At 43.3% G+C, this 16175-nt stretch overlaps 1 long non-coding RNA gene across 2 annotated transcripts in view; it reads right to left on the bottom strand.

Annotated features, from left to right (window-relative positions):
• LOC138569712 (uncharacterized) overlaps nt 1–15857 on the bottom strand; it is a 726779-nt gene extending 710922 nt beyond the window's left edge. For both annotated transcript variants that reach the window (XR_011303304.1, XR_011303305.1), the window contains exon 1: nt 15721–15857. This is a non-coding gene — a long non-coding RNA (uncharacterized lncRNA). The remainder of the gene's footprint in view (nt 1–15720) is intronic.
• Between the last annotated feature and the right edge of the window lie 318 nt (nt 15858–16175).

The following is a 16175-nucleotide window of genomic DNA, read 5'->3' on the forward strand; positions in this document are numbered from 1 at the left end:
TGATAGGCCAACGTTCACCCACAGCCCTACAATGTTCTGCACCCACATGAAAAGAAGAAGACTTGTAGGTGTGCGCTTTCTCATATGTTGCTCCTTCCCTCTGCTAGCGACTCAGACCAGAGGCCTGGCTTTACTAGAAGGCAGGTTGAAATTAATCAACACCATTAAGAGGCCACAGGTGGAAAACAAGGCCGGTTTAAAAAACCTGGTTACACACTATCAAAACATGAAACACTGCATAACCCCATACTTTTTGAAATGTTACAAAGCGTATTGATAGTGCTTAGTTCTCTCTGCCACAACAAACATGTGCAATCTTCTAATGCAATGCTTTCTTGCCGTGCGTCGGTTCTTGCAGGCTAATGTAGACGATACATAGTGTTGGATCCAGAGGCATCGCTAGGGGGGGGCTAAGGGAGCTATAGCCCCTGATCTTTTGGTTGTAGCCCCGGATAGAATCTCAGGAGCTACAACCAAAAGGCTAGCTTGCCCCCAGTCCCGACAGTTCCGATATTAGCTTAGCCCCGGGTCTTTTCCAGACCTAGCAACACCCCTGGTTGGATCTAACTGATGGTGAAAATGTACAGTTTGCTGCAAGCTCTGAAATGGTGTGCCAATATGCAATGTCAACTGAAGCCACATGCTCCATTTTTAATCACAAAGTCAAAACTACACCTTGGGACCATGAACCATTTGGATTCCTCACCTGGACAACACAGATAAAGCCAAACACAAAGCCCACCCTAACTATGAACATAAAAGACGCCACAAAGATAACGTGCCTTGTTATGCATTTCTGCTAGTGTAGTGATACATAATCTTGAAATGTACGATTTTCCTTTTGCGGTGTGTCAGACAATGCTTCACCAGTGAGCAAGAGTCATCAAACTATGTACTTCTGCACAGCCAACAAAGCCATGGAAAAGGCAGCTTAGCCAGTTTCAAAGGGCAAATGACATTTTAAAAAATAATAATAAATAAGCTTACAACACAAAAAAGAACTGCAAAGGACATGCTTCTGGTTTAAGACGCCTCGTTCTTCACCTGCTTTGACTGCAGCTGCTGGCCAGACCACCCTCAAACCTCGAGATTAGTGTCAGCAATCCAATCCAGGCACTGAGCCTTCCTGGAACACCGTCAACCACCAGCTCCCACTAGTGCAATCTTTGTTCTCCAAAGCCATCTAGGCATGAAGGTACTTTTGGCCTGATTCACAAAGCGTTTTCCAATGGGATTTCCCCTTTGTTTTCACTTTATTTATTCTGAGATGCTGCCCCTAAATCCCTACTGGTTTTGATAATGATATGATATGTAATTTAATGAAGATAGTGCCATTTATTATATGGCCTAGAAGCTAAACTGCAATTGTGGGACTTGAACTGGGTTAAAGTGGAGGGTAGAATTTGGAAGAGAGCCTAAATTTACCATGGAGTACACCAGGAGGACAGTTGAGATTTGAACTGGGATTAAGGTCTCTGAACTGCCTAGTAGAATGGAAGCTGTTGTCCTTCTACAGGGAGATTGCATACCTAAAAAGCAGCTCTATGTATGAGGATATCAAGAATCATTGAAACCAACTGAAATCTGGGATCCTACAGGGACTGGAACTGAAAACAAAAAAAGCATTAACCAGAGTGGGCCAAAGCCTGGAAATATCAGAGAAAAACCCTGAGAAGGTAAAAAAAAAAGAGTCGGAAACCTTAGACTGGATAGAGACAATTGGGAAAATAAGATCATCAATCCCAAAGAACACCTTTCTGGTTGTCATAAAAAAATGGGAACCCTCCCCAGATACCTAGAAAAATTCCCGGACGAAAAAATCAGGAATAATTTTCTCAGAGCAAGACTAAATCTATTACCCACAGGGGAAATATTGGAAATGCAAAATCAATCTGATCAGGCAGTGCAATATTGTGAGGGATGTGCAATCCCAAGGAACTGCTTGAATGCAAAGGAACCTGGGCTCGAAGAGTAATAATACTAGGTGGATTTGTAGAAAGAACTGACTGGCTACTATCAGAGAATACCTGGCATAGAATAATAGCAGGACATGAAATACAGCTTACAGCAGTAGTTGCACGATTTCTCCAATCAATACACTTGATGGATTGTAACATTCCAACAAAGAAGAAGGACTGAAGAAAATAAATACAGACGAGCAATATTGGAAATTTAACGAATAGATAGAAAGTAGGGTTTTGAAATATTATAGGAACTATATTCCCGCTTGAAGGGGAGAGGGACACTTAAATAAAATTGTATGAAATAGTTGTCTCAGTAGGGAGATCTGCTAAAACCTTGAACAAACATATGTCCTTAATGAACTATGAAAGAGAAAGGAGGAAAGTTTGGACTCCAGAGAAGCTTAATTGCCATAATTTTGTTTTTTCCTCATTTTGGTTTTTCCTCTCCTCATTTCCCTTTTCTGTCTTTTAACTCCCTTGTACGCTTTCTTTCCCTTTTATTTTATTCTACCATCATAATTTAGCATGCTAAAAGGAAATGATTTGTAAAATTTATATATATATATGTCATTTATAATGCATCTGTACACAAGTGTTTCTAGGCGCGACAAGATAAGGGAGGGAAGACAGAGGGAGAACAAAACAAACAATCCTACTAGGCCTTGTGTAATTCAATTGTGCAAGTGCGAGGGAGGGGAAAAGGGAAAGTGCCAGGGGGAGGGAAAGGGGAAGTGCAATCAGGGCAGTGTACTCTGAGTAAGTGCAGCCAGGGCAGCGCGGCTCAAGGTAAGTGCAAGGAGGCAGGGGACTGTAGGGTTGCAGTTTCAGCCCCTAAGTGCACGGTAGACCCTGTGGCAGTGCAGGGGGACTAGTTATGGAGAAGCCTGGCACGCTGTGAGACTCTGAGGGTAGTCAAGCATCCAATCAGTGCAGCAGATAGGTAGTTCAACGAGGGAGAGAGAGAGAGAGAGAGAGAGGGAGAGAGAGAGAGAAAAGGCAGAAGAGAAAATTAAGGTATTATAACCCTATTTTACCCCAGGACAGGCATCTTGTTAATTCATTCTTGCAGATTTTGGAATTTCGTTTGTCTGGACTGAGCATTTGCTTTATCTATTGAATGGTTATAAATATGTATGTCGTTTGTAACCCATTGACCTGTGGCAAGGATGCCTCAGAGGGCTGGCGGTGATTTTATCGGATGTTGCTTTTCGATGGTCATTATCTGAGCTGTCCATTTTCCCCTTCCAGGGATAGGTTGCCTTCCTACTGTCCAACGGGGAATTTCATTTTTTGCACATTCTCGTCCTGCACAGGACCCCATATACCTCTTTTTTTATGATAAGCTTTTGTCTTGGCATGCTGTGTGTAGCGGTTGCCTTAGGAACCTCCATTACACTTTAGTCCACGTTCCATTGTGTTTCTGCCATTTCATATGGCACTGCACACTTAGCATTTCAGAAATTGTGTTTATTTAGCTCTATGTGTGTTTAGTTCCGTGAGGTGTTGTGTTTGTAACAGAGAGATAAAACACTCTCAGGTTTGCATGGTCTGGTGATTGTTATTGTGAGTGTTTTGTGTCTGGGAACTATATTTCCCAGAAACCTTTTGTCATTATTTTTTTTTTTATCTTTATTTGTTTTGGTTTCGAAAAACCTTTACAAAAAATTCATTTTCATCACATAGTTACAAGAAAAAAGAAAATAACATTATCAAAGAAGAACCCAGTTAATTCTCATACATAATACATAATAAAAACTTATACCAAATTCAGACAATTAATTTTCATAACATAACTTCGCGAAATCACTTAATCAAAATCCAAATTAATCGTCATAGCTCATACATAATAAGAAAGCCAAAAACACAGATAAGAAAAATGTAACGGTTTAAAAATTATCTCTGAAATTTAAAACAAAGCACAAATATTTCTCAGAAATGTTGCAACCCTGATATTCAAATTGCCTTTGCCATTATGTAGCATTTTGTACCAAATAAATTCTCTGTCCACTTCCGCCGTGTTTTGAACATATTGATCTAAATATAGGAGTCTTTTTTCCCAAAGCGCCGAGCATACCAAAAGTATGTGTTTCAGGTCCTCCACCATACCTACTATACAACAAAACCTACACCACGGCCATGCTAGCTGAACAGTTGATCTGATTGAAACTATTTGATTAGTAGGCAATACATTAAATCTAAAACGCATGAAGTCATTTCGGATTGTTTTGTTTGGGTACTTGATTAAGTAACTTTCCATACCTGGAAGCCATTTATTTAAAGCACACACATGATTATACAGTTTTGTGTTCAAAATCGCATTTTTTGTGTAGATCCAATCAAAACCCAACACACTTTCTTTCACCCTACCCACGTTGTTCCTCAGAGAGATAACTGAGATACCCATTAGCTTCAAACTTTTTAGAATTTCGTCATTCAATTCGACTATAAATGGATTACCTGTATCCCGGCCTGCATAAGAATACAAAGAGTTGGTCTGTAAAGAATTGCATTTCCTCCATAACATCATTCTTTTCCAGGTCACCAACGTCTGGAGAGAATTTAGACCCATTTCATACTTGATAAGACGGTACGGAATACATTTCGGTAAGTAATACATTACTCTTTTCCAAATGTAACTCTCTATCAAGGACCACTCTCCTTCACAACTTGAGGGTTGAAATTCTGCTCCGTATATTAAACTGGGGATTACTTTTTTTGTGTAGAATTCTCTCAGAAGGGTCATTGAAAACTTCCCAAATTTGGCATCTAAGGTGCGCATTTGAGAGATGGCAATGTCGGCCTTGAGTTTTAATTGAGTCTTGAGTAGGGGTCTAGAATGAGCACCTGCTGTTGAAAAACCAAGGTATTTAAACTCCGATTTTGCTTTGAGTCTGGTGTTACCAGATAACCAAGATAGCATATTTGATTTCTTATTCTTCCTACCTAGGCGAACTATCTCTGTTTTGTCTGGATTAATCTTTAATGCTATTGAGGCTATGAAACCCTCAAAGGCTCTAAGCATACGTTGGAGTCCCACCTTTGTGGTGTCTATAAGGAGAAAGTCGTCCGCGTATGCTAGCCAGGCAATATGCGTGTTCAAAACTCTAGGTGGTACTAGGCCATGTTTGCACCACTAACATATAGGTTGAAGATTGTGCAGGCCAGTCGACAGCCTTGGTGCTTTCCATTATGGCTGGTAAATTGATCAGAAAGGGTACCTGCTGAATCAAGTCTAACTTTCACATCCGTCTGAGAATAGATTGCCCTTACTATATCTAACAAGATTGCCAGCATGTTTAAAGCTCTTAGTCTTATCCACAATATATTCCTATCCACCAGATCGAAAGCGGAACTCAGGTCCATAGAAGCAACAAAGACCGAAGTATCCGCCTTCTTCATTACTTCCGCTCTAAAGCAGTGCAAGATCAGCCCCCCACATTCCATACCCATGTTTTTCCTAAAGCCGAAATGTCTCATATCCAAAATCTGTTTATCATCTATCCATTTCTGGATGTCCCTTAGAACAAGTGAAGAAAACAGTTTGGATTCTGGGTCGGCGATGGCTATTGGCCTGTAGCTCATGGGACATAACCAGGAACCTTTTTTGAATATAGGTATAATAAAGGATACCCTCCAAGACAGTGGGAAGGACTTGGTGGATAGTATGTTGGAAAACAAAGTGGAAAGTATTTTTGCCCATAATTCGGGATCTGTCTTGAGGATTTTATTGGGCAAATTATTTGGGTCCGGTGCCCCAGAATATTTGGATTTTACAATTAGATTTTTTATGTCCCATGTGGTAAAGTTCAAGAGCCATTTTGGGTAATGTTTCCATGAGGCCAAAGCCCTGTCGTTATTCTGACGGTACATATTAGAGAAGTGACCCTGCCACATTGATTCATTAATGGGATTCAAAAGTAACTCTTTCTGGGGTTTGTCCCAATTATTAATTAGATACCAGAAGTTTCTTGAGTTAGCCCCCCCTTAGGGAAGTGAACATTTTTTCCACATCACGCTGGCATCTGTTTATTCGGTGTTGTATAGACCAATTTTTATAACTTTGTTTGATTTTTTTAATCATATCCAGCATGTTTGATAGAGTAAGTCCCGATTTCTTGATCATTCTGATCTCTTTCCTCATACTCTGCTTTTTGTCTCTGATTTCCCAATCAAAATTATGGGATCTATCTTTCCTAGGTAAGTTATCCCTAATAGCCGAATAGGTCTTTATCCTCTGCTGTTCTGAAAAGTTGTCAAGATCTGCTACCATGGCAGCGGCAAATTGACTACTTTTTTTCCCAGTCCATGAAATTCGGTTCCCTGTGTGTTGTGATTGAACACAATTTTTTGATCAATAGTTACAATGTTACATATATCCCAAGCCAATATACAATGATCACTAAACGCGGTCTCAATGATGTCCAGTTTCCCTGACCGATTGAACATATCCCCTGAGCATATGATGTAATCAATTATCGAATGATAGCCTCTAGCTTTCCAGGTTGGGAGGAGATTTGCCAATATTTCCAAGCCCCACATCTCTGCGAAATGAGACGACATTCTCCCCTTACACTTCGAGTTACCAACAGTTTGGGATTGTTCCCCCAACTTACTAATCAGGACATCCCCGTTAAAGGAATCCTCATGAATGACTGCATTGAGATCACCTGAAATCACTATCTGGCCCCCTGTATTTATTTGCAACCAGTTCTGCAATAAGGACCCTAAATTACATAATTCCAACCATAATTGCCTGTCCGAGAGTTCAGCCTGATTCCAATATATATTGACTAACAGAAAGGGTGTGTCCCTATTATTGAACAACAATGAGAAGCCCACAGCTAAAAAATGATAAGCAAATGCCCATTCCCCCATGTTTTTGGGATTCAAATGATTTTTTACCACAATTATGAGGCCTCCTTTAGGACGGCCTCTGACTCCCCCTTGTGCACATAGAAAACATACTGTAAAACCCTCCCAACTTAAGGGGACCTTTGACCAAGTTTCTTGAATGAAGAGTAGATCATATTGTGCCAATTCCCCCATTAAGGTCAAATTATGTATTTAAGGAGACCTCAGGTGCTTCAGCACCGGCGCTCCTGCAGTGAACCGGTCTTTGCCGCACATCGCCGGCACTGGTGGGGCACTATGTTGCTTTTCCTGTTCCTCCTGCCTAACGCCCCTGGGTTTTTGATACAGTCCATTGTTGAGTCATTTTCTGGAATTGCTTCTTGTCTGACACACGGCTCGTTGCTGGCAGCTGCAGCTCCAGTTTGCACCATGTTCGTAGTGCTCCTGCAATGTGCTCGGCTTTGTGGTTTACTTCCTACTGTCTGCTGAGTTGCACGGGAAGGCGCAGTTAACTATTCTTCTCCTTATCTGCTTTTTAGCCATTATGTGTAACCCTCAGTAACTCACACCAACAAATCTGCCTTAGTACAAGATGCAGGGGCCACCATTCCTAACGGTAACTCAAACTCACATGGCCCCAGATTTAAAAATATTGCCCCTATGCTGGTTCTCTCACTCTCTCTGCTAAATACACGTTCATTAGTCAAACACAGAGTGGAGGTCGCAGACTTTGTGCTTGAACATACCCCCGACTTATTTGGCTCACCAAAATATGGCTCAATCCCCTCCTACCAATAAAGGCCACACTTTGCTCTACTGAGGATTATGTGACCTCTCGGACTGATCGGATCCATGGAAAAGGGGGTGGGGTAGTGCTTATGTGTAAACAAACTATGGATTGTCACACCATTCCCCATGCCGGCATCCTCATGGGTCAAAATAAAAACGTCACCCAAAAACTTCTCCCAACACTTCCTTTCACGTATTGACCTTTATAGACCACCTAGGTAAATGACTCTGTTTGAAGAGCAGCTGTTTGAATTAATTGCTCTTATATCCAAATCCACGAACCCTCTCATTATAATGGGAGACTTCAATTACTGGGCAAACGACCCTATGGACAAGCAGGGGAGTGCACTGCTGGATTCTTTTTTATCCACAGGACTCAAACAATGGGTAGAAGCACACACTGGATTGGTTTATGTCTCAAAATCTAATGGCCTCTCAATTACTTGTGTCACCATGTGCTTGGTCCGATCACTCGCTGATCCAGTCCATAATAACTCTCCCAGCTCCCCCCAGTCAAATTGTGTTTGCTACCTCACATTCGCAAAATGACATGTAATTTAAAGAACATTACGGCTGTTTATGAGCAGGACCTGTGTGCCATAAACAACATCTATCATGCCATCGAGGCATAGATGCCATGTAATTCTTTAGCCCTTCATTGCAAGAAAACAGAACTCCTCATTGTCTCTACTAAAGCATGCCTGAGCAAATTGGCGCCTGACAACTCTAACTTTCAGATTGCTGGTAACATCATTGCTGTTTCTAGGAAGGTCAAGACCTTGGGGGTGGTCCTTGATGAGGAACTATCCATGAGGCCACATGTGTCCCACATTCACTTCACATGTAGTCTCATTACCAGACGCATAAATTACATTTGCCCTTTTTTCACCGCGGAGAACTGTGCTTTGCTCACCTCTGCTCTTGTTAACTCAAGATTACACTACTGCAAGAGCTTGTTGGCAGGCACCACAGCGCTCAACATTCAGGCACTGCAGGTGACCAGAACAATGCTGTTCATGCAACCCTGGGGCTATCTCGGTGAGCACATATCTCTGTTGCCAGGAGAGCATTACACTGGGTGCCAATTAAGCAGAGGATCACGCATAAGGTCTTGACTCTTGCCTTTAAATGCCACTTCAAAACCTGTCCGGTTTATCTCTCGGATCATGTCAAGATAGATCTCAACATAAGGAACCTTCGTTCCTCCAAGGCTCCCATCTTTGTCCAGCCCAGATTCAGAATGGATCGTCTTGGAGGGACTTGTTTTGATGTTCAGGACCCCCTACTTTGGATTTCTCTTGCTGCTCCTATGCGTTGGTTGGATAATCTGTCCACATTCAAGAAGACCATCAAAACTCATCTCTTCAATATTAACCCGGACTAATCTATGATTCCTTTTCTGACTGTCTGCGTTACTTCTGATTCTTGAGCTCCCTCACTTTTGTTTTTTCGTCTCGTCCTGTTTGATGTGCACTCTGAGGCCCACGGGCGTGTTGCTGCTTTATACAAATTCAAAATAAATAAATAAATACATAAATAAGGGTGTTCGAGAAATGCTACTTACCCTAACATGAAGCGTTACCATCTCAGAGGGACTTTATCTCTGACTAAGTATGGATGAATCCATGTGTTGGAGGAGTGTGGGTTTATACTGATGAGACTCTATGCTCTCGCCTGGAGGACGTCAACAACTTCCTCACAAAAGCTTGAGACAGTCTTTCCCCCAACGGCGTCACAGATTCAGAGAAGAATACGAGCAACCACATCTGAGGCAAGAGCAGACATGTGCGCAGGGCAGACTGCGTTTCAGCGCGACTAAAATCACAAACAATACGTAGACATACCAGTTTCCTGTTCAGTCTTACACGATCTTTTAAAAGAATACAGTGAAAGGTCACTTTTAAAATGACCACTTTAGGTAAAGATCTGCGTTGGCCCCTTCACCTAAACCAATTATGAACGGTGGCAAGAGATTTTCATTTTAGAAAAAAATAAAGATGTTTAAAAAATATATACTTAGAACCACCATTAGTCATTATAGAGAGTAAGAAAAACAATGTTCACAATAAAGCAATCAATGTTCTGCTGTAATCTGTAATAGCATCGGTTAAAGTCATTGTATAACAAAAATGCACTATCCCTTCAAACCTCTACGCCCGCGGCCAGTTTCTATCTTGCGTTCAAACTCAGTAACTCATTGTTTGTGGCAATGAGGTGATGGAGACGCAGTGCCTGATCGACAGAAGGGCGTGTGTACGTCACCCATAACACCACTCAGTATCAGGTACCACTAATTAGTAAGTGCTGTTTCAGAGTCACCTATGAGCAGAGGTTTTTGTAGTGGAGTAAAGATAGAAGGGAGACTGGATTTGAGGAGGGATATACAACGCATGGCTGTTGTTTGATTTTGGACCCACCCATTAACCATTTATGACTTTATTATAATGCATGTGGCCATTGCCAGCACATTCTTGCATCTCCCTGCCCAAACTGCACCCTTCTGGGATCCCTTTGAGCTTGCTCTAAAACACACTAACATCAAACGTTGTGCTGCATAGGGACTACCAGTGTTATCTCTTACCAGTCCCCAGATACTTAATGGCTCAATTGCAGCTGTAAATCAGATTCGGGGGTAAGATAACTGGCTTAACCTAGTGCTTCTACAGTCACTTGATTTAAAAGCCATTTGTGTGTTTTTGCATCAGTTCCTTGCGCTGAAGTCCTATTAAAAACAAACACTATCAAAGCCAACAGAGGCATTTGTATAGGTATTAGTCATTTGCCAGCCTTGACATTGTATGCCCAGGTACTCAAGCCACTCTCCAGCTGTGGTCATCATATGGTCAGGTAGTGCCATTAAAGCAAAAAGCGAAAATTGGTGGAGTAGCAAATGCTTGTTTTTCTATCCTGATGAAGATATCTGGAGGAACAGCACTATAAAACTGGCACTTCATACCAGCCTAAATAGCACAGAACTATGTGAAAGAGAGGGCACTTAAGCAACGTGTCAATGTGAGTGTAACAATCTACGGCACATTAAATTATTAATTTATTCATTCACAGCTTCTTAAAGAAAATACACATTTCTACAAAACAGAAGTGTTTCATTTGGGTGCGTGCAGATTTAAGGTGCTGCAACCCAGGTAGCAGGCACTTTCTTACTACTTTCCAAGAACCCTCATGACTTCGAACATATATTTCAGGCTCTATTGTGCAATAGGGATGGCGACTGCAAGTTGTTCAGAAGCCTGGGTGTGAAGCTTTCTTTATTCCAAATGCCTCTCCACGTGATGCAACTCTGTGACATTCTCTCCCAATCAGAACTTTCCCTTTGCTCTGCTGCATCACATGCAATTCTCAGGATCTTGGCAGCACATAACTTGACAAGGATGGCACCAGGGACAATGCCCATTGCCTTATGGGTTACTAAAGCTGTCCGTGTTGCACGGAGGGGTGGAGAAGGTCGGGTCCTTCGTAGTCGATTGGGGTGTTTACGTCTTCCAGATGGTGATCTGTGGTTTCGTCAACCACACTTACCTTGACTACATTCGGTCATATCACCGACATATGTTTTAAGTGTATGTTTGTGGGGGGTTTGAGGCAGGTAGTGAGGGCAAGATGGGGGAGGGAGAAACGTCGGGTACGGGGGAACCCCATTAAAAGAAGAAATGTGTGTAGGACTAACAGGAGTCAAACTAAAGGTATTTGAGGTAAATGTGGCTGATGAAAGGGCATAGAACCAAAATTCCTGTGAACAATAAAAACTGTGCTGAAGCACATTTGAGACATGTGTAAGTTCCTGGGTGAGCCTCGTGTGCACAGATACCTAACCAACTACTTTGCATTCACATGGCCCTACATAAAGCAGTGCCCAGTGCAAGGTCTACAATGGACACTGAGTGCTCAGAAAGCTGCCACTTCTACTCTTGCACTGGACACTGCATGATATAGGTAGATTATGTTTCTGGCCAAAAAAACTTCTTCCAGGAAATTGCATGTATCCTAAATTGAGTCTACGCATGCTTTATTGTTTGCAGGTCTATTGAATGAGAAATACCGTGGTGTCATCAATGCGATTTTTATTTCCTCCCGGTCCTAGAGCAAGTCCGTGGTCTGTGCGAGGGAGGACAAATACCATTGACTTACCACTGATACTATTATGCAGTGATGGAAAATGACACTGGCTCATGCAACATCTATGAATCTTCCACAGTTGTTAGTACAGGGTTCGAAACTGGGAGGAGCTACGAGCTATTTTGCTCCTGCTTCTAGTTAGCTTCAAAACAACAGCTACCAGCAGCTTCTTTTGGCTCCCCAGGCCAACTGTTGCCTTAAAAGCATATCTGACATTACTTCTGAGTATTTCAGAATGCTAATAAAGGAGAACTGGGACACATCTAGAACACATTTAAACATAATAAGTCATAGATAATGGACAAAAGGTTCAAGTGTTCATTTCATGAGGAAGTTAGATTCGCTGCGCGCCTGGTACACACTCCTGGCTTGCCAGCGATAGCTCCAGTCTACTGGGTGATGCCTGACACCCAGCAGCTAGTTTTAGCTCCTGCTCACCAAATCTTAATTTCGAATCCCGTTAGTAAACTGGTTCCAAGCAGCCACACTAGAAACTTTTGTTTGCACCCTTGGGTAAAAGGGTGTTGCTCAGGTGCTTTGAGAGTGCCACTAGCATGCAGAAAAACGAAAAATGGCAGGAACTTAGAGTCAAATAGTGAACCAAGCAGAAGAAGAGTGCGGGCGGTGTGCTGGGAGGTGGCGGTGCTGAGTAGTGGGCGTAGGTACACAGCAGAGAGAGGGGTGGAAAGGCTGCATGAGGCAAGATGTGCCTAAAACAATGCATAGAGTTCCCGTTCTGGGCCCCTCCAAGACTGAGCCCCTGTACTCAAGGGCTCAGCCCACCAAAATTCTTTCAATATCTATAGCCATGTATGGCTTTGATCAGTCAGCCAAACCCACCAAGATTGATAATGTCAGCCGTCTGGTTTTGAGTCCCGGGTGATCAAATTGGGTTGCAACAAGACAGAGGCAGAAGCCAATGAATTCATTAGAAAATCTTCAGAATGATAAAGCTAAACACACGGTTGGTATATGTACCATCTGGGCAGGGTGAAAGACAGACCTTACAACTGGCAGGGGTGGTTAACATGCAGTTTAGGAAACCGGGATAGTAGGGCTTATGGATACAGTGAAATGCTGGTTCAGAGGCGGATGGCATTGCAGGGTGTCCGATAGTGTTCATTAGTGGATCTTATATGGCCATGGACAAGAAGACTAGGCATCAAGTGTATTTATGCACAACCTAGGATGAAGTTCATGGGGCGTATCAGGAGACGGCCGGGATACTGATTAAGGGTATAAGAGTGTTGCTAAAGTGTAATACAGGCAAACACTAGGCAAATGCTAACTACTTGCGTTAAGGTCAGAAGACAAAATAGAGTAACGATCGTATACTTTAATGAATGAGAGAAACTGAAATAAAACTATTGCATTCAATAGACACACATCAATGAAAATTCATAAGCTGCAAAACAACATTGCAGCCAACCCACTGTTACTAACAGAAGGCATACATGCATGCCTATTTGGAGAGCGAAAGGGGGAAGGCCTGCAATGATCTGTTCCATCGCATCTCTGATTGGACAGACATTATTGAGTGTAGCGTGAGCTTTTCCAGTGTTGTTCTTGTCTGCCTGGAGAACCCTAGATTTGGGTGGAGGTATTGTGTAATAAGTTATCTCCAAGTTAGGAATGTGAATTGTAGTGGGGAATGTGAGTGGGTGGCATATGCGAAGAGACCCAGAGACTGTGGCTCCAACAGCAGAGTCCCTGTCTCTTGTTTTCTTCATGCAGGTGTGAGGGCCAAAGGTGGGAAGTGTGCCCTCTAAGTGGACTCATCTTCACCATCCCCCCCAAAGCCCTCTCAGTCGTGGTAGCCAGGCTGACTGAGGGTGACACGCCCACTGTTGCCCTCCTTCCACTTCAGAAAGATGGGGGAGGACAATGATGAGGGGAAGGAACTGTACCAGATGGGTGTGCAAAGGAAAAGTAGCTGTTGGAAGTGCGGGAGGGACCTTGACCTCCTTCGTGCCCACTTATTTAATCAGAAAGCACAGGAAGGCAGTTAGCAAGGCAAATTGCTTACCCGTCTATCTGATACACATTTTATGTGCAAACCAACAGTTTAATCTGGTTATGGACTCCTTAGAAATTGTTCGATTTCGGAGACTATCGTATCCAGACACTGCTGCCGAACTATTTACTGCCTTCCAGACACTGGGCTGGTAGATGATACTACGATTTAATTGTAACATTCAGATATCTCAAGCAAATGAGAGGCCAGGTAGCAATTCCCAAACTCCCCCACGTCCCTAAAGGGATTCTTTACAGTGCAGTGGGATGAGGGGCCCAAACTTATAGCTGGCATGTGAATCAAATACTACCAAATGAATCATCATCAGGCCAGATGCTTACTGGAAGTCTTCCCTGACTGGGTCGGACTGGGAGGTGTTGCATATAACAAGAACGCAATGGAACGCTGTACAAAATATGTTGGGAGATTACAGACATAGGAGGACAGGGTATTGAATGGGCAGGGAGTGCTTTTTTTTCGGCCCAATGAACTTTGAGGTTGTCCTTAAAGGGCAAGGTCTTTTTTTCATTCTTGAAGTGCAGGAGAGTTGAGGTCAACCTGGTGTACATGGGTAGTTCATTTCAAATCTGAGAAGGGGAACCAGCGGCTGCTAAACACATCCCTCCAAGGCAACCCAGCCTGCATTAAATCCAGCAGACCCCATGCTTCATGGTAGGGTTGGCATTGGGATGGGAGGACTGAAGTGCGGCTGGTGAGCCCCTGTACAGCGTATCTGTTTCCTTCCTAGCCTATAGAAGGTGGTCTAAGACACCAGGACGGCAGGAAGCTACTGGTTCCTACCAGCCTATTGAAAGTAAGAGTCAACCCACCGCATGTTAGTACAAAGGCCGAGAGAAGTGTGGAAACCTGTTGACCTTTCGCCAACAGGTGCAACCTGAATACACGAAAGGAAAGCATGATAGACCATTCAGTAAAGGGCTCTGGAAATGAAATATCTGTATAAAATCTGTCAGAATCTCTGAACAGACACGAAACACCAAAACACTTGCGAAATGGCCCTAACCCCTCCCCCCCCCACCAAAAAATCCCCCTGTGGTCCACGATTGCCCTAAATAACTATCAAATCATAAAATTAAAGGTGCCCCATGTTCCAGCGCTTCACCTGGGGTGAACTTGAGGATTCCCTCCTAACTTCCCTTCTGCACGAATAATCCTCAGCCAACGTATCATTCATTCATGAGGGGACTACCGGCAAGACGCAGCACCATCGTACCTGAGTGGGCGCATACTACGTTACCCGTTTTTTCTGCCCACAGAGACTCAGCTATTGGGAAGCAAGATGGAGTACCGAGACTCAAGGAGTGTGGCTGACTGTAGAAGGTTTTGGTGGAGAGCTGCAGCAAAAGGTGGCTAAGAAGAAAAAGTGGAGGCAGGATGTTGTGGGGTTAAAAAAAACATGCGAGACTTCCAAGCCATGTGGGCTTCTTGACGAATAACAATGCAGATTAACACCAGTGGTTCCCATTGCTGCCCACCAATGCCATTGCAATCTCTCTCCCACATATAAATTGTTTGTCAAATGGTGGTCAAAGTCCCCCTTGGATTGTCACAGATTGTGACACTGGGGCTTAGTTATTTCCCCTGCATAGCTGTGTGCCCCTGCAGACCCGCCCCTTTCCCATATACGAGGCTCTCAGTGGCTTAGTGGCTAATGAAATACACGTCATAACATGACTTCTGGGACCCCCTTTTCCGAGGAGCAGTGTGTGTTAGTGGTGTGGGGCTGCAGATGGCATGTGTGCTGGCTGTTGCATTGTTCACGCATATGTCTACCTGCTTCAGAACCTCATGTTTCCATTCTCATTGCAAATCAATGCATCAGCCTGTCTTTGCTTGTTTACCCCGAACCAGCACATTCTGATTCCAATTGTGCCGAGCAACATTAGTCTTCAAGCTACCCTGGCACTGCTTCTCGCCCACTGCTGAAATGCATTGCAAGGCACTCACCCGTGGCTGCCTCTCAGTCCTTGTGTCAAATCGTGCATTTTCTTGCTTCATCCTTTTGTTATGAATATAATTATGTTGGTCTCTTTGGAGTCGTCTTCACCCGCGCACAGTGGTGCTGCCTGTCATTGAGGAGGGCAGCAGGCTACCCCCTCCCTCTGTGCCTCCCACTCCAATATATATTAACTCTTGCTTTCCCAGAATACCGGGCTGCGTCTCCGAGCAAACATGTTATGCACGTAACTATCTGCTTAATGGCATGAGGACTGATGGCTAGTTTCCATCGCGCGGAATACAGCAAAGGAACATTCAGAAAATATTGCTGCCCAGTGATTTCTTTTGCCATCAGAGTGGAGCCAGCAGCATGGGGCATGACGAAAGAGACATGGCAATGTTGTCAATCCCGTATTTAGCAGGCACAGGGCAGTAGTCTGAACTGGGTTGAAGTAAGAGGGGAT

The sequence above is a fragment of the Ambystoma mexicanum genome, chromosome 2q (genome assembly GCF_040938575.1).
Source record: "Ambystoma mexicanum isolate Mex_15411 chromosome 2q, UKY_AmexF1_1, whole genome shotgun sequence".
NCBI lineage: Eukaryota > Metazoa > Chordata > Amphibia > Caudata > Ambystomatidae > Ambystoma > Ambystoma mexicanum.